This window comes from Budorcas taxicolor, chromosome 16 (genome assembly GCF_023091745.1).
Source record: "Budorcas taxicolor isolate Tak-1 chromosome 16, Takin1.1, whole genome shotgun sequence".
Lineage (NCBI taxonomy): Eukaryota > Metazoa > Chordata > Mammalia > Artiodactyla > Bovidae > Budorcas > Budorcas taxicolor.
The window spans coordinates 8,826,165-8,850,740 of record NC_068925.1 but is presented as its reverse complement, the minus strand read 5'-3'; the positions used below and the strand labels follow the sequence as shown (position 1 = coordinate 8,850,740).

The following is a 24,576-nucleotide window of genomic DNA, read 5'->3' as shown; positions in this document are numbered from 1 at the left end:
GCCTTCTGGCCAGAAGATGATGTAAATCACCTAAGACTTGTGTATACAGCTAGGTATGCAGAAAGAAAGCCTGGTCTAGACAAGAGTCAGGGCTGCTGACACTGCATAATTTTGTATTATCCATTGATCTCTATGAACAACCAAAAGTATAAAAATCTTTTCCAGACAATAAAGGATGGGCCAGTCACTGGAAAGACTGGTTTCCCCCATGTCAAATCTCTCTTTCTCTCTCTCTCTCTTTCTCTCTCTCTCTCTTTCTCCCTCTCCCTCCCTCTCCTTTTCAGGCTGAATTCCCATCTGGGGCATGGAAGCTCTCCAAGTCTACTTACCTGCCCTGGCTTCTAAGACCCATGTGAGAGGGAGCCCAAGGCGGGGCACCCTCCGCTATTCAAGTGGGCTCCGGTGGCCTAACGTAGACAGTGCAAGTTTCTTGTCTTGGAACTTTATTGGTTTTCCACGTAAACCAAGCTATTCAGCCTCTTTTCTCCACTAAATTTTCCTACTACACTATTCTTTCCTAGTGGGCTTCCCTGGTGGCTCAGATGGTAAAGCGTCTGCCTGCAATGCGGGAGACCTGGGTTCAATTCCCAGGTTGGGAAGATCCCCTGGAGAAGGAAATGGCAATCCACTCCAGCACTCTTGCCTGGAAAATCCCATGGTCTCTCTTTATATTTCTAAATAAGTAAGTTTTTCCTCTCCTACTCCATCCACCCTTCGAATTCCCTGGATCCACCAGGGCTGGACCCCAGCACTACAGTACAAAAGCATCAATTCTTTGGCACTCAGCTTTCTTCACAATCCTACTCTCACATCCATACATGACTACTGGAAAAACCATAGCCTTGACTAGACGGACCTTTGTTGGCAAAGTAAAGTCTCTGCTTTTTAATATGCTGTCTAGGTTGGTCATAACTTTTCTTCCAAAGACCAAGCATCTTTCAATTTCATGGCTGCAGTCACCATCTGCAGTGATTTTGGAGCCCCCCAAAATAAAGGCTGCCATTGCTTCCACTGTTTCCCCATCTATTTGCCATGAAGTGATGGGAGCAGATTCTATGACCTTAGCGTTCTGAATGTTGAGTTTTAGGCAAACTTTTTCACTCTCCTCTTTCACTTTCATCAGGAGGCTCTTTAGTTCTTCTGCACTCTCTGAATAGGTGTATTAGAAGGGCTGTTACATTCAATTAAGAAAGTTATTAGGATTTTTAAAGTTATCTGTACTGGTTGAGCTGAGATGGCTCCTCTTATCTTTCCTCTGGTCGTCCAGACTTCAGGGTTAACTTCTACTTCTGTTAGAGGTAAGCACACGTTTTTTGCATATGAATTGAAGCCTTCATTTTAGATAGAACATCTCTTCCTAGGATGGGGGTTTCGTGGCAGATGGATGGACGAGATGGGTGGACGTGGCCCCTCTGCTACATGAAGTGGGGCTGTGGCACGCTGGCCTGGCAGCGGAGTTGGGTCGTGGGAGACTCGGGATGGCGGGGGCTGCCCGGCATCCCAGGCATCATGGGACCATCCTCGTGGGTGTGGTGGTGGGAACTTGCTTTCATTTTCCTGGTGGCCGGCCATGACTCGGTCTTTCTGATCACCAGATAGCACATGTGCTCCTGTTCCCCCCGCCATTCCTGTGCGTGTTTGTTGCCCTTCCCTGTCACTTCGGGCTTCCTCCACCCTTGCCACACACCGCCCCCCCCCGCCCCCGCAATGCTGCCCGCCCCACACAGGTGACCGCCCAGCACCCCCTTCCTCTGTTTAGGACCTAACCGGCCTCACCTCGTGGGTGTCGTTCCCTGGCCTCCGTGGTCGGTGGCGTCCCCAGGCAGAGAAGTGCCCTCAGTCCCCAAGGGGGGTAAGCTGAGCACAGCAAGTTGCACATGGGGGCTGTGGAGGCGCCAGTACGCTGCGGGAAAGTGTTCTCCCTGGTCAGTTGTTGTGGCTCTGGGTGTTGGTGGCGGTAGGTGCGAGACCCGAGAGGGTGGCCCCATAGGGGTCAGGAAGGGCAGTAGACGTCCTGGGTGCCAGGGGACCACCCCTGTACTGGAGGCTTCTGAAGGTGAGATTCCGTTGCATGACTGGGAAGCTGACTCGCTTCCGGGTCGTTTTGAATGCCTTCCGGGGCCCTCACTGTCGCTTGCAGCCACCCCACCTCCACCATTGGTTCTGTGCATCTGCCGCGTCTTTGCAGCGGGGACCAACGTGGCTGCACTCCATCAGTGCCTTGTCCCTCCCGTCTGCTGATCCCTGGGGCTGTGCCCTGGTGCGTCTCGCTTCCCTGGCCGGTCTTGGACCCGCTCCATTGCCTTTTGCTGCCTTCTGTCTGCCGATGTTGTCGCGTGCTGGACCAGGAGGAGCGCCCATGCTCCACACCCCCCCTCCCCCCCCCCCCCCCCCCGTGGACCCCCACTGCTGCACGCTCACCGGAGTGCGAGCAGGTCACTGGGGGCTGCCGTGCCTGTACTGCCCACCCCCCGGGGGACGGGGAGGGTGGAAGTGACTGTGCCATGGCCGTCCCAGATGTGCCTGGCTGATATCCTTGGCCCCACTTCTGGCCCACCAGGCCCTCGAGGAGGGTCTCCCCATCAGAACCTCTGGGCAGAGCGTGAGGGATCGTTAGGCCTCACTATGGGCAGAGTGGGTCCGACGGCCTGGGGTGATCGCCCTCCCCCTTTCTCACCTCATGGGGTTTCCCTGCCACCGACCTTTACCCCACACCGCGCATGCCAGGTGCCCTGTGCTTTCTTGGGATTCCCAGGTGGCGCAGTAGTAAAGAATCAGCCTGCTAATGCAGGCCATTGCCAAAGATGCAAGTTCGATCCCTGAGTGGGGGCGATCCCCTGGAGGAGGAAATGGCAACACCCTCCAGTACTCTTGCCTGGAAAATCCCTTGAACAGAGTAGTCTGATGGGCTGCAGTCCATGGGGTCGTAGAGTCAGAGAGGCAGACACGACTGAGCACATCCACATATACACATAAGTAAAAAAAATAGGCTCTCAGTTACAACTCAAATGTTGTGTAAAGAATTTTGTAATTGGCTTTCCAGAAGTGCCACGTTTAGTAGCTGACTTAGCAGGAGGACCCGGATTACACAGGAGGGTTGAGAAAGTGGCTTCTGTATCCAGTAGGAATTTAACAGGATGGCCTCCTCCAGTTAGAGTCACCTGAGGCTCCTGTGTGGTAATGAGGACAGGAGCCAAAATGGGAAGCCCTGGGCCCCATCAACCTTAATCTTCAGTCTGAGTTTCTGACCCCTGAAACCTATGTCCCTGGGGATACTACTCTTCCAGTGATCTCCCTTGTAAGTGGGGCAAGGCCTTGGTGGTGGCCTCTGCTTGCCTTGGGGGCATTGTCCCTTGAAGCGTCCATCCTGGCCACAACAGAAACAGACTCCAGGTGTTTGCTTGTGTCCTCCCACCTTTGTAGCCCTAAAGTTTACTCCCTGTAGGGCCATAATGAGAGCTTCTGGCTTTCTCTTATCTCTGTTCTCTTTTTCATTAGGTTCATCCTGATTTCTGTTTAAGAATCCTGATGTGGCAGCTCTTACCAGTGTAAGTTAAGGGAGTTAGAGGAGGTGAAGTTCGGAAAAAGAAGGAGACCACCACTTTACGGAACAGATTCACCTTTAATGAGGCGAAAAGGGGCAACAATCAGATTAGTGAGCTGCTGAACTAACCCAAGAAAATAATAAGTGTATATAGGCATATATGTGGACATCTACTTTTAAGAGGGCCTGTTCTTCTCCAAGGTTGTTTGGAGTGAGTGAAGTCACTCACTCATGTCCAACTCTGTGACCCCATGGACTGTAGCCCTACCAGGCTCCTCTGTCCATGGGATTTTCCAGGCAAGAATACTGGAGTGGGTTTCCATTTCCTTCTCCAGGAGATCTTCCTGACCCAGGGATTGAACCCGGGTCTCCTGCATTGTAGGCAGATGCTTTACCATCTGAGCCACAGGGAAGCCAGGAAAGTGTTCAGAGTAGTTATCTCTTAAACGGCTGGGGCAAAGAATTCTGGAGACCAACTGGAACCAGCTGGGAGCTGGGCATGGTCAACCTTAATGTCCACTTTTTTTTTTTTCCTTTGGATCAGAGTTCTTTGTTTTGCATAGAATGGTGGGGAGGACCTGGAGGGGAGTTTTAACTCCAGGCTATTTTGGACATTACTTTCCTTCAAGGAGGCCCTCTAAATCTATATGGGGGCCAAAGGCCAGTTTTTTGAATTTCCTCTGAAATTCCAGGACCAGGAGGAGCACCAACTGAGTAATAAAATTGTCTTTAAGAATAAGTTTGGGGCATCTGGGTCCAAATTAATGTGCTTTCTCAGTGCCTCCCTGAGCCTTTCCAGAAAAGCTGTGTGAATTTCCTCCTTTTCCTGAATCACTCCAGATAGTTTAGAGTAGTCTAAGGGCTTAGCTCGTGATATTTTTAAGCCTTCCTTAATGCAAGTGATAAAGTGAATTCTCTTCCAGTCATCACTGTCTTTGTCATGTGCCCAATTAGGATCGGCTATGGGCACAGCCTGGAGCCCTGTAGGTAACCAGGCTGATTCACTTTCAGGTCTCCCCTGCATGCTAGTAGCATACCATTCATCTCCACGTCCCTGACCATTTTTAATTACTACTTCTTTCATGTCAGTATGGGTGCTAGTCAGGATTAGCATAGTATCTTTCCATGCCATTTCAAAGATTGGTTTAGACCCTGGAAAGCACTGATATAATTGTCAATCTTCAGTAAAGCTTCCTAGGTCTAATTTAATTTGCCTTAAATCTCGGAGGGGGAAAGGAACATAGATTCCTGTGGCTCCCAAGACCCCAATAGGACCTTCTTGTAATGGAAGGAGGGAAGGATATAGCCTAGAGATCACCAGTGTTGGGTTAGGAGCCACTGGGGTAGGAGCTGCTGCTGGTGCCCAAGGCATTACCAGAGATTGTGGAGGCTCCTGTGGGCTAGGTTTGGGCAGCTCTGGTTAAGGGCAACAGTTTGGACCTGAGGACTTGGAGGAAGTTATAGGCAGCATGGAAGTAGCAAGCCCACAACTCCTGGATAACAGGGTTTTCTCTCTCAAGAAAAAACCTGTATATATGGCACTTCTGACCATTTTCCTTCTTGTCTACAAAAGAGGTCTAGTTGGAGGATGGTATTATAATCAAATGAGCCCTCAGGGGGCCATTTTTCACCACCAGATAGATACTATTGAGGCTATGCCTTGGTGCAGAAAAACATCATACTCTTCTTTAACAAGGCCTAAGGGTTAAACTTCTAGTTCTTCAGTATACTTGCTAAAGGCATCCGCTTTGAGCTGGGTGTAGGGCACGAAGAGGTGGCTCCCATCTGAAAGACAAGACCAGCATCCAGTGCTCTTCCTCTTTTCTCTGGTTCTTCTGATAGTCGGTGTCCCCACCTTGCACAGTGGGAGCAAAGAAACACCAATAAAGTATGCTTCCTTCAACTTTGGAGTGCACCTGGTCTTGAGCATCATTATCCGGTTACCCTGGACTGTTGTCCTCTTCCTGTCTCTACCTTCCTTTCCACCTAGAGATAGATATAGAGTGAGAGCCTAAGTTGGTGGACTTGCTGTGCTCTTGAACATTGGGTGTGCCTGAACTGGAGTTCCCCTAAAACAAGTTATGTAGTGCACAAGGTTAGTAGTATTTACACACACTCCGAAATGATCCTACCTTAAGTGAAAAATCTCATAAACTCTAAATGTTAGGAAAGAGAAATGATAGATGTCCTATGGTTCTCACTGAGGCAGCAGCCTAGCAGAGATTTTGCTCAGCAGCCCAGGTCAATCTGCTGGCTAATACCGAGACCCGAGACCACTGTCTACTAACTCTGTCTGCATTTGGAATTCGTGCAGGCTTGTGAAATAGAGTGGCTCAAGAGACCATGCAGCTAGATTAGGTAATGAGAAGTGAATGACAGATTTGAGAGTGAGTGCCTGTGCTTACCTTGAGTAGGCAATTCAGGATTTCCAAATGAGCCCCCAAAAGATGAGACAGGAATCCTAGTTCTTGTCCATGCAGCCAAAGAATGGACTCCATGAACATGAAAACACTCACGGTAGTAACTGAATAAGATTTATTAAAGAGGAGGAAAGTGCAAAGCTCTCAACATAGACACTCAGCCTAGAGAGGGGGTAAAGAGTCACCCCAAGGTGGTTTTTATACCCTTCCTATAAATCACATTATTTCTAAACATTCTATTTAAAGGTCAAGATACTTAACATCATCCTTATGACTTCTTTTGATCCTTGGATTAAGTCACTGCCCTTTTTTGTGCCCTCTGTCCATTTTACCATGGGCCAGATGTATGAGCTTAAGATTAATGATCACCATTGTTTCTCCCTGAAGCATATGGAACAGAATTTAATTGCTGCTCTTCTTTGGATCTGAGTGTTGATAATTTATCAGACTAAAGAAACATTCCAGGAATTCAGGACAATGGAGCAGGATGTTTACTGAAAACTAGACTGAGGTTTCAGAGTTATACACTGACTGCCTAGTAATTTCTACTGCAACGCCACTGTCATGGCAGAAAACAAAAACGAAATAAAGGTGAAAGAGGAGAGTTAAAAAAAAAAAAAAAAGCTAGCTTAAAACTCATCATTGAAAAAATTAAGATAATGGCATCCAATATCATTAAGATCATGACCAACCTAGACAGAATATTAAAAAGCAGAGACATTACTTTGCCAACAAAAGTCCGTCTAGTCAAAGGTATGGTTTTTCTAGTAGTCATGTATGGGTATGAGAGTTGGACTATAAGGAAAGCTGAGCACTGAAGAATGGATGCTTTTGAACTGTGGTGTTGGAGAAGACTCTTGAGAGTCCCTTGGACTGCAAGGAGATCCAACCAGTCCATCCTAAAGGAAATCAGTCCTGAATATTCATTGGAAGGACTGATGTTGAAACTGAAACTCTAGTACTTTGACCACCTGATGCGAACAGCTGACTCATTTGAAAAGACCCTGATGGTGGGAAAGACTGAGGGTGGGATGAGAAGGGGTCGACTGAGGATAAGATAGTTGGATGTCATCACTGACTCAATGGGCATGACTTTGAGTAAACTCTGGGAGTTGGTGATGGACAGGGAGGCCTGGTATGCTGCAGTCCGTGGGGTAGCAAAGAGTCGGACACTACTGAGTGACTAAACTGAACTGAACTGAATGGCATCTGGCCCCATCACTCCATAACAAATAGATGGGGAAACAATGAAAACAATGATACTTTATTTTGGAGGGCTCCAAAATGACAACAGACAGTGACTGTGGCCATGAAATTAAGATACTTGCTCCTTGAAAGAAAAGCTATGACAAACCTAGACAGTGTATTGAAAAGCAGAGACATCACTTTACCAGCCAAGCTCCATATAGTAAAGGCTATGGTTTCCCAGTAGTCATGTGTGGATGTGAGAGTTCAACCATAAAGAAGGCTGAACACCAAAGAGTTGATGCTTTTGAACTGTGGTGTTAGAGAAGATGCTTGAGAGTCCCTTGAACAGTGAAGAGATCAAACCATTCAATCAACTATGAATATTCATTGGAAGGACTGACGCTGAAGCTGAAGTTTCAATAATTTGGCCACCTGATTCGAAGAACTGACTCATTTGAAAAGACCTTGATTCTGGCAACAATTGAAGGCAGGACGAGAAGGGGACAACAGAGGATAAGATGGTTGGATGGCATCATCGACTCAATGAACATGAGTTTGAGCAAACTCTGGGAGATAGTGAAGAACAAGGAACTCTGGAGTGCTACAGTCCATGGGGTCACAAAGACTTGGACATGACTAAGTAAATGAACAATAACAACAGAGTAGTTCTTTTTTCCGTTTTTAAAGTAACTACTCTTTTTTCCATAATGGCTTCACCAATTTATAGTCTCATTAACAGTATGGGGTGGGGGGTGTTCCATTTTCTTCATGCCCTCTGCAGCATTTGTTATTTGACATTTTAATGATGACCATTCTAACTATTGTGAGGTGGTACATCGTTGTAGTTTTGACTTGCATTTCTCATTATTAGTGATGTTGAACATCATTTTATATGCTTATGAGCCATCTCTATGTTTTCTTTGGAAAGAGGTTTATTTAGGTCTTCTGCTCAGTTTTTGATTGGGTTCTTTGTTTTTTTTGTTATTGAGTTGTATGAGCTGTTTGTATATTTTGGAGATTAATCCTTTGTTATTCACACCATTTGCAAATGTTTTCTCCCATTCTGTAGATTGTTTTTCATTTTGTTTATGGTTTCCTTTGCTGTGGAAAAGCTTATGAGTTTGATTATGTTCCTTTTTTATTTTTGCTTTTATATCTATTGAGTTGGGAGATTGATCTATGAACATATTGCTGTGATTTATGTCAGAGAATGTTTTACTATATTCTCTTCCTGTTCTATCATGTCATGTCTTATATTTAAGATTTTAAGCCAGTTTCAATTTACTTTTGTGTATGGTGTGAGGGTTAACTCTAACTTCATCAATTTACATGGGACTTTCCAGCTTTCCCAACATCATTTGTGGATGAGATTATCTTTTCTACATTGCGCATTCTTGCTTTGTTTGTTGAAGATTAATAGGCCATAGATATGTGGGGTTATTTCTATTCCATTGATCCACATGTCTGTTTTTGTGCCAATACCATTCTGTTTTAATTACCATAGTTTAGTAGCATTGTCTGAAGTCTGTGAAGGTTATGGCTCCTGCTTTGATCATTTACTTAGGATTGCTTTGCAGTTTGTTTGTTTGTTTGTTTATGTTTCCAAATAAATTTTGGGATATTTGTTCTAGTCCTGTGAAAAATGTCATAGATGACTTGACAGAGATTGCATTAAATCTGTGGATTGCTTTCTGTAGTGTGGGCATTTTAACAATATTAATTCTTCCAATCCAATATCATGGGTATCATTCCATTTCTTTGAATCATCTTCAATTTCCTTTATCCATGTTTAATATTTGGCAGCATATAGTTCTTTTGCCTCCTTCAGTTCAGTTCGGTTCAGTCTCTCAGTCGTGTCTGACTCTTTGCGACCCCATGAATCACAGCACGCCAGCCCTCCCTGTCCATCACCATCTCCCGGAGTTCACTCAGACTCAAGTCCATCGAGTCAGTGATGCCATCCAGCCATCTCATCCTCTGTCGTCCCCTTCTCCTCCTGCCCCCAATCCCTCCCAGCATCAAAGTCTTTTCCAGTGAGTCAACTCTTCACATGAGGTGGCCAAAATACTGGAGTTTCAGCTTTAGCATCATTCCTTCCAAAGAAATCCCAGGGCTGATCTCCTTCAGAATGGACTGGTTGGATCTCCTTGCAGTCCAAGGGACTCTCAAGAGTCTTCTCCAACACCACAGTTCAAAAGCATCAATTCTTCAGTGCTCAGCATTCTTCACAGTCCAACTCTCACATCCATACATGACCACAGGAAAAACCATAGCCTTGACTAGACGGACCTTAGTCGGCAAAGTAATGTCTGCTTTTGAATATGCTATCTAGGTTGGTCATAATTTTTATTCCAAGGAGTAAGCGTCTTTTAATTTCATGGCTGCAGTCACCATCTGCAGTGATTTTGGAGCCCCCCAAATTTTGCCTCCTTAGTCAGGTTTATTCCTAAGTATATTTTTTCAGACAATTTTAAAAGGGATTTTTGAAAAAATATTCATTTTTATTTGGAGGATAATTCCTTTACAATGCTGTGTTGGTTTCTGCCATACATCAACATGAATCAGCCATAAGTATACATATGTCCCCTCTTTCCTTAACCCCCTTCCCACCTCCCATCCCATGCCACCCATCGAGGTTGTCACAGAGCACTAATTTGTGCTTCTTGTGTTATACATAAACTTCACATTAGAAATCTGTTTTACATAAGGCAATGTATATATTTCAATGCTATTCTCTTACTTCACCCTATCTTCTCCTGTGCCCGCCGTGTCCAGAAGTCTCTTCTCTATGCTTGAATCTCTCTTCCTGTCTTGCAAATACATACATTAGTACCATTTTCTATATTCCTTATATATGCAACACTTGTTTTTCTCTTTCTGACTTACTTCACTCTGCAATGCTCAAAATTCTCCAAGTGAGGCTTCAGCAATACATGAACTGTTAAATTCCAGATGTTCAAGCTGGTTTTAGAAAAGGCAGAGGAATCGGAGATCAAACTGCCAACATCCGCTGGATCATCCAAAAAGCAAGAGTTCTAAAAAAGCATTTATGTCTGCTTTATTGACTATGCCATAGCCTTTGACTGTGTGGATCACAATAAACTGGGAAATTCTGAAAGAGATGGGAATACCAGATCACCTGATCTGCCTCTTGAGAAACCTGTATGCACGTAAGGAAGCAGTAGTGAGAACTGGACATGGAACAACAGACTGGTTCCAAATAGGAAAAGGAGTACATCAAGGTTGTATATTATCACCCTGCTTATTTGACTTATATGCAGGGTACATCATGAAAAATGCAGGACTGGAGGAAGCACAAGCTGGAATCAAGATTGTCAGGAGAAATATCAATAACTGCAGATATGCAGATGACACCACCCTTATGCCAGAAAGTGAAGAAGAACTAAAGAACCTCTTGATGAAAGTGAAAGAGGAGAGTGAAAAAGTTAGCTTAAAGCTCAACATTCAGAAAACTAAGATCATGGCATCTGGTCCCATCACTTTGAGAGAGTCATTTACTAGGCAGGTTGATAAGAAGTCCAGGGGTCCCCAAGGAGAGAGGGCTCTGGAATTCTCAAGGAGGAAGAAAGGACAATCTTTTGTGTCTCTCTACACTCCTTAGGATTATATAACAATAATGTATCCTGCTTGAGGACAGTCTCTGGGAAAAAAAAAAAAAAAAAAAAAACTTCTTGCTAATCCTGTTATTTTAAGGTGTAAATAATGGGAATAGGTCTAGTGAGGTCTTTACAACCTCCAGACATTCTTTTGATCCACTGTAATAGATAATTAGAGAGTATATAACTCCATGGCTAACACTAGCAAGGAGGTACTCTTTCTGCTCCCTTCTAATGCCTATGTCAGAAGCTTTCTCTATCTACTTCATACTTTAATAAAAGTTTATTACACAACAGCTCTGAGTGATCAAGCCTCATCTCTGGCCCCGGATTGAGTTCTTCTCCTCTGGGGGCCAAGAATCCTGGCGTCTTTGCATCACTCAGCAACAGCCTTTCAACTTCATGGCAAATAGATGGGGAAACAGTAGCAACAGTGGCTGACTTTATTTTGGGGGGCTCCAAAATCACTGCAGATGGTGATTGCAGTCATGAAATTAAAAGATGCTTACTCCTTGGAAGGAAACTTATGACCCACCTAGACCGCATATTAAAAAGCAGAGACATCACTTTGCTGATAAAGTCCTAGGTCATATGGTTGTTCCAGTAGTTGTACAAATGTAAGAGTTGGACTATAAAGAAGGCTAAGAGCCAAAGAGCTGATGCTTTTAAACTGTGGTGCTGGAGAAGACTCTTGAGAGTCCGTTTGACTGCAAGGGGATCAAGCCAGTCACTCTTAAAGGAAACCAACATCAAATACTCATTGGAATGACCGAAGCTGAAGTTCCAATATTTTAGCCCCTGTTTTGAAGATCAGAGTCATTGGAAAAGTCCCTGATGCTGGTAAATATTGAAGACAAAAGGAGAAGAGAGCAGCAAAGGATGAGATAGTTAGTTAGCATCACTGACTGAATGGACATGGATTTGAGCAAACTCCAGGAAATAGTGAAGGACAGGGAAGTCAGGCATACTGCAGTCCTTGGGATTGCAAAGAACTGGACACGACTTAACACTGAACAACAACAGCAGTGTCACACAGTGACTGTTTTAGATTTAAAAGTAAGACCAAGACTTATTTCATTACACTCTTGCATCTAGCAGATTGTATTATATAGGAAATATTTTCAATGAGAAATAAGTGATGCCAGATGCTCACTAATGGATTTAATTATGATACAAATACCATAATCAGTGAAGGACTAGTAAACCTTGAGTGCTACAGTCCATGGAGTCACAAAGAGTCAGACATGACTTAGTGACTGAAAAACAACAATAAACTGTATTTTAATAAGTTTTCTTCAATTTGCTGGCTAATATGCTTGCAAATAGAAATAAGAACATATCTGTATGTGTTCAGGGGTCTGGTGTCTCAGGGGATCCCAAGCTGATAGAAGTCTGGCATGACTCAATGTTATAACTGGCCCCTCACACTGTTACCATTACAAGATTAGTCATTATAATATATACGCTAATATCATTGAGCAAAACATCCAAAAGCTTTGATTTGCTGTCATTATCATATTTGTTCTTCATTAAAATGTAGAATTGTAAAGTATGTATTAATAAAAAGGTATTATCAAGAGTGCTGAGGGATTATTTTTACTGCTTTGTTTATTCAGATATTCTTCATGAATAAACCACAATGTAAAATGATTAGCAGTGCATGTCTACCAGATCAACAGATTTTCTTTTGTTTATTTTTGCCTTTCTATCAAGAGTTAATAAGCAAGAACTAGGGCTTTACCAAAAGGGCCTTAACAGTCCTCACAGTTTTTATAAACTTCAGACATTTTAAAAAACTAATTTGTCCTGGAGTATAGTTGCTTTACAATGTTGTGTTAGTTTCTGCTGCACAGCAAAGTGAATCACATATGCACTCATTTTAGACTCTTTTAATATATATCAACTATAGAGTATTGACAGAGGAGCCTGATAGATTACAGTCAATGGGGTCACAAAGATTTTGCGCAACTGATTGACTAAGCACAGCACAGAGTACTGAATAGAGTACCATGTGGTATATACTAGAGCCTTATTAGTTGTCTAATTTGTATAGAACTATGTAAATATAAATCCCAATCTCCCGATTTATTCCAGGCACTTTTTCTTGATCTCCTTATTCTTTGATCATCTACTTTAGAAGGTGTGTCAATTCCTTCTCTATCATGATGATATGTGAACGTTTTACAACCCAGGAATATCATTCTCGAGAACCTGCAAGCCCACTTTCCTAAAAGTAATAATCTAAAAAATGGGTCCCTTTATCCCAGTCTGTGTGGAAAGGCGGAAGCTTCATTTCCACAAGTGCCGATGACTAAGCACAGATGGGAACCTTGAGGCTGAGGGCCTGTGTTATCTTCTCATTAGCGCACTCAGTGTTTACAAATCCCCCTATCCCCAGTCACTTGTTTCAGGGCAGTTGAGTTCAATCTTTCTCCTTGCAAAAGACTTGACCTTTATCACAATGTCTTTTTTTTTTTTATCACAATGTCTTGAATAAAGTTTTCCTTGTCTATTTAACTCTGTCCAGTGCAATGTTTTTGGAACGATCTGTGCCTCCTTTCTATTAACTAAACAACTAAAGAAAAATCTTACTCTCAAAACCCATAATGATAGGTGCTTCAGTCAGTTAGGGGTGCAGTAACAGAATACCTTGAGTGAGGGTGCTTATACAATAATTATTTATTTCTCATAGTCTAAAGATTGAGAGTCAAGGTCAGGAGGCAGCAAGGTCAGGTTCTGGTGAATGTGTTCTTACTTAGATTTTGCCACCTTCTCATTTATCTTCATGTGGCAGAAAGAGAGAAAGGACTAGCTCTATTCCTCTGTTTAGAAAGATGGTAATATCATGGGGACTCCACCCTCATGACCTAATTATCTCCCAAAGGCCCCAGCTCCTGGGACCATCCCACTTGAGGTTAGGGTTTCAACGTATGAATTTATGTGGGGACACAGAGATTTAGCCCAAAACCATAACAATAATAGCTCACACTACTTATAGTCAGCAGAATTTATTTAGGATGTTCGAGGTACTATGCCCTTAACAGAGTGATATTCTGTAAGTTGATCCTGTTTCTTTGTTTTACATAATGTATCCTGTTTAATTATTATAAATATTCACCAACTTTTATAAATACTTCTTGAATCAACTGTAGGAAGACTTTCAAAAAGTCCAATATGTTGCTTGGTCAAACAAATACAAATCTACCTGGCAAATTGGAGCTATATTAAAACTCAGTGAATTCTCTACCACTGAAATCATTAACAGGACATAACAAATTTAATTACAAATTATTTTAAAGTTCTTTCACTAACGTTAATTGAATGTGCCCCTCTTTTCTCAGAAAACAACTGGAAGTTCATTATCTGATGAATAGACACATTGTGAATGAATTGTTTAAAAATGACTTAATCATTGACGTACCACCATTATCACTTCCAAAATGTTCTAAGGCTTTGAGACATAAATTATCGCATGTGTTTTACAAAATACTCAGTTCCATTTATCAGGATATTTCTACTTTATATCACTTCTGGGGGAAAATTTCTATCATTATCCTAAAAAATTAATTAGTCAATTTTGACAAACATCTTTACAAATATTTAGAATTGTTTAATAGAAAATTTGTCTTTAAACACTTGCTGTTATTTTCCTATTTATTAAAATATTTTTAAAGTAATACTTGGCCCTTAATAAGAATATTAGTCATAACATCCTTCCCGCTTTCCTTCTCACAACCAAAATAACAAAAATATTTAAATTACTGATGTCTTTGAAAATAAATGTCTTCATGATATAAGCAAAAGTAACTGTAATAAGAAGACAGTGATGGAATTCCTTTGTGGCCCAGTGGTTAAGAATCTGCCTGCCAGTGCAGGGGACGTGGGTCTGATCCCTTGTCTGGGAAGATCCCACATGCCGCTGAGCAACTAAGCCTGTGCACCACAACTACTGACCCAGGGCTCTAAAGCCTGCAAGTTACAGCTACTGAAGCCTGTGCGCCTAGAGCCTGTGCTCCACAACAAGAGAACAGTCCCCACTCAGGACAGCGAGAGAGAATCGAGCACAGCAATGAAGACCCAAGCACAGACAAAAATAAATAAAATGTAAATTTTTAAAAAAGATAGTGATAAATTGAAAACATATTTGCAACATATGACAAAACATTCATTTCTGTGAGAAGAATTTACAGGGCTCCAAATAAAGAATGCAACTGGATACTTTAGACATGAAAAACTTAACTGTGTTTATAAGGTTAAATCTTACACTTTGTTTCCTCTAGGGATGTCTGGGGACTCAGGAAGATTAGAAATGTATGGAGACTGTACTGGGGTAGGGTGGGCACCCAGTCAATATTGTAAGACCTTTAGCGAGACCCTTAGACTAGGGATTAGAGATCATGCTCCACTAACAGGCAACCAGTCAGCAGTCCTCGCCAGAGTGTGCTGAGTGTGGAACGGAGGCCTTCTTCATGCACTGTCCAGGCCCTCAGGCCTCAGGGCAGGCGAGTGAGATGCGGGCCCAGGACAATTTGGGGCCTGTGTCCCACAGAGTCCCAGAGCCCTCACCACGGGTGCCCACATGCCAGATCCAGGTCACAAAGCAGTGAACCTCTCCCCGGTCCCTGCCTCCATGAACTATAAGCTGCAGAGGTCAATATGGGCATGGTCCCCGGAGCCCTGGGTAGCTGGAGGATATGACTCTGGCTATAAAGTTAAGAGTTCACCAGCTTCTGTCTCTCCATTCATGTTTCCACACTTGGTCCAGTGTTGACCCATTGTCTACCCCCAGGAAGTGGCAGGATGTTGGGTTGGTGTACAAGGATCGTATACATCATTACTTCAGGCTCACATCTGTGGTTGGAACCTCAAGAACAAAGACTGACACAAGAAGTAGCCAGACCACTCCCTCAGCTTCCCTAGAAAAGGGTTTTGCTGAGAGCTTTTGGGGAGCTCAGTTATTTTTTTTGTCTTTTCTCCTTGTGTGGCCCTGCAGTTAGGCTCTCTGCTCCAGGCTCCTGATTCTTGGTATTGTTTGGCCTCACTGTGTGTTAGGAACATAAACACGTGATCAGTACCAAGAGGATATTCTAATCAAGGATAGAATCTCTTTTTATTCTCAATGTGTTAGCTTTGTCCCTCCTCACCCTGACATGTTCACTATCAACTATCTTTGGGGGCAAGACATTTTCTCTCATATAAATCATTTTCTTGATTGGAGAAGAATATGTGACCCTGAGATTCAATTTTTGAAATGAAATCCTTATTCTGAAAATCCTATCTTGCCAATAGAAACACACTTTCTGGGCAGCAGCACTTGGACTCATCCTGTGCAGAGTCCAGTTGACTCTGAAAGTTCTGTGATGTATCGTCGCCACGGTAATGTGGTAATGCCCATTCTGCATTCTGCACCAAGTGCCAATTAGTGAGCTGAGAGGTTCACATAAGGTACAAGTAGAAGGGCTCACCTTCAAATTTGAGAGTTTGAAAATGGGAAACCTGAACTGCTGTTCTGGAGGTAGGTTTCTGCTGATCCTCTGAAGGCTGTTCCGGCAAATGGGCTGGTTAACTTTGATGAATATTCCTCATCTTTTTTTTTTTTTTCCTCTTTTCCATCACTCTAATTTATCTACAGAGTTATAAATGTGTTTTATAGTTTTTCCTCATTCCTTAAATTACATTTTGATTCTTCAGTCAGCTGGCTGCCTTAAATATATTCCTAAATTTAGAAAAATATACAATTTTCCAGTGCCAGTTTTGTACCCATCCTACCAGAGAACAGATGGAAAGACCTGAAGTAGGAGAACCGTGAGGTCTCCCCAACAATGGATATTACGGGAAAAGGGAATTACAGCTCAACTCTTCTAAGTGTAGCTGCCCAAATCTACAAGCCCTAGAAGTGTAAATCCAGAGACTTTAAAATAGGAAAGACATGCTTGGGGCTGGTGCACAGGGATGACCCAGAGGGATGTTGTGGGGAGGGAGGTGGGAAGGGGTTCATGTTTAGGATCACATGTACACCCGTGGTGGATTCATGTCAATGTATGGCAAAACCGATACAGTATTGTAAAGTAAAATAAAGTAAAAAAAAAAAAAAGAAAGAAAGAAAGACACTGGGGTTTACTGGTGGGATTCCCATGGGTTGTTATGGACAGGATCACTGTTTAGCTGTTGCCAGGGAATTTGGTGAGATGGGGCAGTGCTGTTGGGTTAGTGAAAATGAAGTCGCTCAGTTGTGTCCGACTCTTTGTGAGGCCTTGGACTGTAGCCTACCAGACTCCTCCATCCATGGGATTTTCCAGTCAAGAGTACTGGAGTGGGTTGTCATTTCCTTCTCCCAAGGGTCTTCCCGACCCAGGGATCGAACCTGGGTCTCCTGCATTGTTAGCAGACACTTTACCATCTGAGCCACCCAGGAAGCCCCAAGTCGGGTTAGTAGGATAAACATTTGGTCACTGAGGGAAAGAGGGTCTTTCTGTTGATCCTCAAGGAGATTCTTGGGTTGTAGTCTCCAGGTTGTGAGTATAGATATGACTTTCAAAAAGAATATGGGGCTCTGTTCTCTTCCACTACAAGGTCTAGAGCATGATGAGGAGTTGATGAGGTCAGAATTTTAGAGAGGACAGACTTGAACTCCTGCCCATTCTTAGCTAGCGCTTGATCCATGCTGTTCAAATCAGCGCTCAGATCAACTATGAGACTTTGAGCATCACAGACTCATTTAAGCCATGAAAGCCTAGCACAGAGGGCGAACTCACCTCACATTAACTGCTCATCCAGACTTGGTCAGTGGAAGGGAAGCTAATTCTTGGTAGAGCTATCATGTGGCCTTTGGTTTAGAACGTTCTGAGCTCTGAGCAAATTGGTGGCCAAAGAGACCACAGGCCACTTATCAAGGGGATGGTTGAATGTGTGAAGGGGCTTGGGAGGATGGAAGAGTTCGAATCCTGTGGTCTTTCTGAGGGGCTTTTCTCAGAAGAAACATGTATTTTGGATCAGGAACTGAAATACAGAGACAAATGGAGGAAGGAGGATTTGAGCTCTTTTTGGGCTCAGGCATCAGCTCTCATCCACAGAAAACTAGGGGGAGGAGAATTTGAGTGTTGGAGGGGTGAGTTCCTGGTTCAGGGGTTCAGCACAGGTGTCAGAGGTGCAGCCGTCTGTGTCCTCAGGGAAGCAACTACAGTCCTGTCCCAGATTCACTCTTTATCATTGTGTGACTCTTGGAAAGTCACTTCATCTCTCTAAATTTCAACAACCGCCAAAGTAACATATGGATTACAGCCCCTACTTTGTCCTCCCTTCCTCCCCAAAAATGCTGGGTGTCAGCATGTCACTCTCCATGTGAAACTTTGTTTCTGTGAAAAAGCTGAAGAATAAGCTTCCATTCTTACTTATTGGAGCAAGCCAAACGCCCTTTTTGCCTTCAACTGCTACTAAAGGTTCACCTTATTCTTGCCATCATTCAAGACTGAACACTTACAGAGCTATTATGAAACACCAGCCCTTCACTTTTCTATTTATTTATAGCTGTGAAAAGAAGAGAGGGGAAAAGCAAAGGAGAAAGGAAAGATATAAGCATCTGAATGCAGAGTTCCATAGAATAGCAAGAAAAGATAAGAAAGAATTCTTCAGCAATCAATGCAAAGAAATAGAGGAAAAGAACAGAATGGGAAAGACAAGAGATCTCTTCAAGAAAATTAGAGATACCAAGGGAACATTTCATGCAAAGATGGGCTCGATAAAGGACAGAAATGGTCTGGACCTAACAGAAGCAGAAGATATTAAGAAGAGGTGGCTAGAATACACAGAAGAACTGTACAAAAAAGATCTTCATGACCCAGATAATCATGATGGTGTGATCACTCATCTAGAGCCAGAAATCTTGGAATGTGAAGACAAGTGGGCCTTGGAAAGCATCGCTACAAACAAAGCTAGTGGATGGAGGTGATGGAATTCCAGTTGAACTGTTTCAAATCTTGAAAGATGATGCTGTGAAAGTGCTGCACTCAATATGCCAGCAAATTTGGAAAACTCAGCAGTGGCCACAGGACTGGAAAAGGTCAGTTTTCATTCCAATTCCAAAGAAAGGCAATGCCAAAGAATGCTCAAACTATGGCACAATTGCCCTCATCTCACATGCTAGTAAAGTAATGCTCAAAATTCTCCAAGCCAGGCTTCAGCAATACGTGAACCGTGAACTCCCTGATGTTCAAGCTGGTTTTAGAAAAGGCAGAGGAACCAGAGATCAAATTGCCAACATCCACTGGATCATGGAAAAAGCAAGAGAGTTCCAGGAAACCTATTTCTGCTTTATTGACTATGCCAAAGCCTTTGATTGTGTGAATCACAAAAAACTGTGGAAAATTCTGAAAGAGATGGGAATACCAGACCACCTGACCTGCCTCTTGAGAAATCTGTATGCAGAACCGGAAGCAACAGTTAGAACTGGACATGGAACAACAGACTGGTTCCAAACAGGAAAAGGAGTACATCAAGGCTGTATATTGTCACCCTGCTTATTTAACTTACATGCAGAGTACTTCATGAGAAACGCTGGATTGGAAGAAACACAAGCTGGAATCAAGATTGCCTGGAGAAATATCAATAACCTCAGATATGCAGATGACACCACCCTTATGGCAGAAAGTGAAGAGAAACTAAACAGCCTCTTGATGAAAGTGAAAGAGGAAAGTGAAAAAGTTGGCTTAAAACTCAACATTCAGAAAACAAAGATCATGGCATCCAGTCCCATCACTTCATGGGAAATAGATGGGGAAACAGTGTCAGACTTTATTTTTTCGGGCTCCAAAATCACTGCAGATAGTGATTGCAGCCATGAAATTAAAAGATGCTTCCTCCTTGGAAGAAAAGTTATGACCAACCTAGATAGTATTTTCAAAAGCAGAGACATTGCTTTGCCAACTAAGGTCCATCTAGTCAAGGCTATGGTTTTTCCTGTGGTCATGTATGGATGTGAGATTTGGACTCTGAAGAATGCTGAGCACTGAAGAATTGATGCTTTTGAACTGTGGTGTTGGAGAAGACTCTTGAGAGTCCCTTGGCCTGCAAGGAGATCCAACCAATACATTCTGAAGGAGATCAGCCCTGGGATTTCTTTGGAAGGAATGATGCTAAAGCTGAAACTCCAGTACTTTGGCCACCTCATGAGAAGAGTTGATTCATTGGAAAAAACTTTGATGCGGGGAGGGATTGGGGGCAGGAGGAGAAGGGGACGACAGAGGATGAGATGGCTGGATGGCATCACTGACTCGATGGACGTGAGTCTGAGTGAACTCCGGGAGATGGTGATGGACTGGGAGGCCTGGTGTGCTGCGATTCATGGGGTCACAAAGAGTCGTACACGACTGAGTGACTGAACTGAACTGAAATGAACTGAATTCATTTATTTGACTGCATTGGGTCTTGGTTGTGGCACATGGGATCTTCGTTGCATCATGCAGATCTTTCATTGCATGGCACTGACTCTCTAGTTGAGGTGCTTGGGTTCAGTAGTTGCAACATATGGGCTTAGTTGCTCTAAGGCATGTGGGACCCTAGTGTGCCGACCAGAAATCAAACCCCCATCTCTTGCACTGTGAGGCAGATTCTTAACCACTGGACTGCCAGGGAATCCCTCCTTTATTTTTCCAAAATTTTACCTACATTTAATCATTCTTGGTCTCATAACACTAAAAATAAGCCATATTAACATTTCTCCAACTCAGGACAAGGAACTGAGACAGAGAGGGAACCATATGTCTTTCCCAAATACCTGCTTCTCCTAAACAGGATTTGAATCCAGCCCATCAGGCATGGTCTCCATGCTCTGCTGAGCTTCTAGGTCTCAGTTAAACAGAGATGTTTGCCTGCACAACCAGTCTGTTGGGTGCAAGGTGCCAAGTAGGACCTTCTGCTCGGGCCTTCTGCTAGGCATCTGGTGAGGAAGGGGCCCAGAGGATTGAACTCTGGGTCAACTGTTATTAGTTTCTGGGTGGTCTTCTGCCAGCAAAATGTCAACAGCTCTCTCCATTATAATGCATTTCCCAGGATGTTTTGCCCAGAAGATCAGAAGAAACATTCCTCAGAGATCAAGAACACCCACTACCAGCTGGGTCAGGAGGTTTCGTAGTTGGCCACGAAACAGGCTGCACCCTACAACTGACACAGTTGAAGGTACTGTGGAAATTTTCTCATTAAGTTCACTCAAGAATAATTGTTGCAGTATGTTTAGTGTCTCATATTTAAGAAAAAATTATGAAATATTAAGCTATGTTCTTCTTTTATCTCATGTGTTTAAATTGAAACTTACTACCTCTGTTGGCACTGTTTTAACTATGGGAGGAAAGATGCATTTTAAATTCAACATTTGGTTCATGCTCAAGATTGGAGATGGTCTCTAGCTATGGTTTGGACACTAGCTAACTGTTTTAACACAAGCTGTGATATCTTCCTCCCTGAAGCCATGTTTCAAGATTTCTTTAAATTATTAAACTTTACTTAGAACAGGATTACATTGACATAAAGGTTATGCAGATAATACAGTAAATTGCTCTATCCTATCACTTCAATTTCTGCTATCATATGATACTCACAGATAACATATATGTGTTCCATTTATTATAATTAGTGAGATAATAAGTTTTTAGTAATTAAAAGTCCATAGTTCACCTTAGATTCACACTTTATATTGTTACATTCAGTGGTATTTTAAATATGCACAATATTATTTATCACCATTATGGTACCATATAGAAATCTGTACACTAATGTTCACAGTGTATTATTAGCACTCAAATGATAGAAACAACCCAAAGACCATCATGTGATGAATGAATAGAAGAAATATGATATATACTCGAATGGAATATGAAAATGAATTAAGGATTGAAATATGCTGCAAAATGAATGGACCAAATAATACAAAATGTATAATGGTTAGTGAAATAAGGCAGGCACAGAAAAACAAATATTGTATGCTTCCACTGGTTTAAGGTACATAAGATAGGCTAACTCACGGAAACTGGAAATAGAAATTATGCCAAAGCCAGGAGGCAAGAAGGAAGGTGGATTATGACTTAATGGGTACAGAGGTTGTATCGGATCTGATGAAAAATATTTAGATGTAGACGGTGTTGGTAGGTACACCACATTGTGAGTATAGAAAATGCTATATAACTTTTTCATTCTTAAAAGTTATGAAAATAATAAATACAATGTATCTTTTATCACAATGCTCAATTGCTAAGTTGTGTCTGACTGTTTGTGAGCCCATGGACAGCAGCACACCAGGCTTCCCTGTCCTTCACTATCTCCCGGAGTTTGCTCAAATTCATGTCCATTAAATCAGTGATGCCATCCAACCATCTCATCCTCTGTGGCCCCTCCTTTTCCTCCTGCCCTCAATCTTTCCCAGTATCAGGGGCTTTTCCAGAGAGTTTGCTCTTCACATCAGGAGGTCAAAGTATTGAAGCTTCAGCATCAGTCCTTCCAATGAATATTATTTAGGGTTGATTTCCTTTAGGATTAACTGGTGCGATTTCCTTGCTGTCCAAGAACTCTCAAGAATCTCTTCAGCACCACCATTCTAAAGCATCAGTTCTTTGGCACTGTCTTCTTTATGGTCCAGGTCTTACAACTGTACATGGCTACTGAAACATAGTGTGTTTTTTACTGTTTACCTTTGTCAGACTGACAATTTCAAGTCGATCAGGTTCCCCTTAGTTAGAAAGTTAAAGGCTTTCTGAATCATTTCTGAAATATCCATCTCCTTAGCCTTCCCCCACCCACCAGGAAGGTTGTCCAACAGATTTCAGACCACACTTATTAAGCACCCACATCCGTACACTCCCCCCAAATGTCTGCATTAATAAGGTCTTCCTGGTCAGAATCACAGGTGTCGTGACAATCCCTCTATGTCCTCCTAGAGCTCCCTGAGGACCAGCTGGAGGAGCTATCCAATTCAAAGTTGGAGGAAGAGGCTTTGCCCACCTCTGTGGTAAGTGCTCCTTATTTATCTGAGATAAAAGTGTTGCTTTATGACTTTACTTTTTTGCTGAATTAGGATAAAGTTTCAAAATATTCAAGACAGCTGATATGGTTTTTAATTTGATGGATTAATCTTGAGTCTTTCTTGGCAGATAACTTATTCAAAATAACATTTTGAACAAATGACAGTGTAAATTAAAAACTGTAGTTGGGAGAAATTTCCTCCGTAGAAAATGTTCCTTCTTGAAATAAAATTTTTAATTGCTGGTTAAAGTGGGCTGGAGAGATTTTCCAGAGAAGACTCCAGCCTTTCCCACAGGCATCCTCTGTTTTCTTTTGGGCTATGACTAAACAACATTTTGAATTGAACAAAGAAACAAACTTAAACCATTTGGTTTTATGAGAGAAAAACGAGAATGAAAAACCTGAATGCATAATATTGAAGATGCTGGCAACCTGACACTGTTTTCTTTTCTCTACTCACAGGCATGCAGAGCAGCCTACACACATGGTAAATATTCAGGGATCATTCCTCTGCTGAGGAATAATCTAGCTGATGAAGGTGGGGCTCTCTGACTGGCTCTGTTTGGAGAGTCACCCTGATGCTGAATTCCTACAGGGGGTGAGGGCTGGGGTGCAGAGAAGAGACTGATCTCAAAGAAAGAACAGTGTCTATGTTCAGTGATCCCTGAAAACAACTCCATTATTTAGAAGATGAGGGTTTGTGTGAATCAGGGTTGGGGGCCCATGTGTGGGCCCATGTGGTGTGATTGTGAAGCTCTCTCTGTGTGTGTATGATTCCTCAGTAGATGTTTCCTTCTTACACACAACAAGACCTTTCCTGCCCTTATTATTCAGCCTTGAAATCCTAGTCATGAAGCAAGGGGGTCCCTGAATCTATGTTTATGCCTGGAGGTACTGGCAGCTCCAGAGGTCCAGACTGTGCCCATCATTTTAAGTTGGGCTCAGTGGTCATGAAACCAGGGCAAACACAGGTGTATTAATAGCCAGCTTTGGCAAGGTTATTAGTGTGAAAGTCACCAGAATGAACTGATCCAAAAATGTAGACTTCTGTGAGTGTGGACAGCCTCTGACTCAGTGGACATGCAAACATTACTTGGAAAATGAAGACTGAAAAATAAAATCACAGGATTGATAATAGCTATTTGGAAAGGTAGGATTGAATTCAGTCATCTAACAGAGTTTGCTTTTAATCCAAAACAAAGTCTCACAGAAGACTCAGTAAGTGCATTAGTTATAATGGTGGATCCTGGGGAGGCCGTGATCTATGAAGGAATCTAGAAGACAGGGACGATGTAGCAGAAACTCTGAACAGTCAGGGGGGTCATGAGTCTCCATCACTGAAAGCTGGCGTGCACTTTAGTGTTTCTTTTTTCCCCAGCCGTTAGGGTTTCACTAGATAAAAGGCATAATCTGTTTCATTTCCTTCCTGTTCCCTGTCTTTTGCTCTCCTCCTCCTTTTGCAAAAAGGATGATTCGAAGGCAGCTCAGTTCATAGTTACTGACCTCTTTACACATACACTCTATCACATGTCCCCATCAAAAAAAAAAACTGCCGAGTGATTGGTGAGCAGCCTTACCACTGTTTTTATGGCTATTCTGTGTCCCTCTAGGTCCCCAGAAGGTCCTGGTGGTGGAAGTGCACCAGGCCTCGGCTGAGGAACAGCCTCTCTGGACCCTGAAGGTAAGGTTATCTGTCTTTATTGGGATAAGGCTGTTGCTTCACTTCTTTAATTTTTTTGAGTGGAAAACAGTTATAGTAATCTGACAATGTATATTATCACTGATGTATGTAATTCCT

The 24,576-nt window shown here is 42.8% G+C and overlaps 1 non-coding gene across 1 annotated transcript; it reads left to right on the top strand.

Annotated features, from left to right (window-relative positions):
- The first annotated feature begins 527 nt into the window (after nucleotides 1-527).
- Nucleotides 528-599, top strand: TRNAC-GCA (transfer RNA cysteine (anticodon GCA)). The gene has a single exon. It is a non-coding gene; the product is annotated as a tRNA-Cys (tRNA).
- Nucleotides 600-24,576: the final 23,977 nt, after the last annotated feature.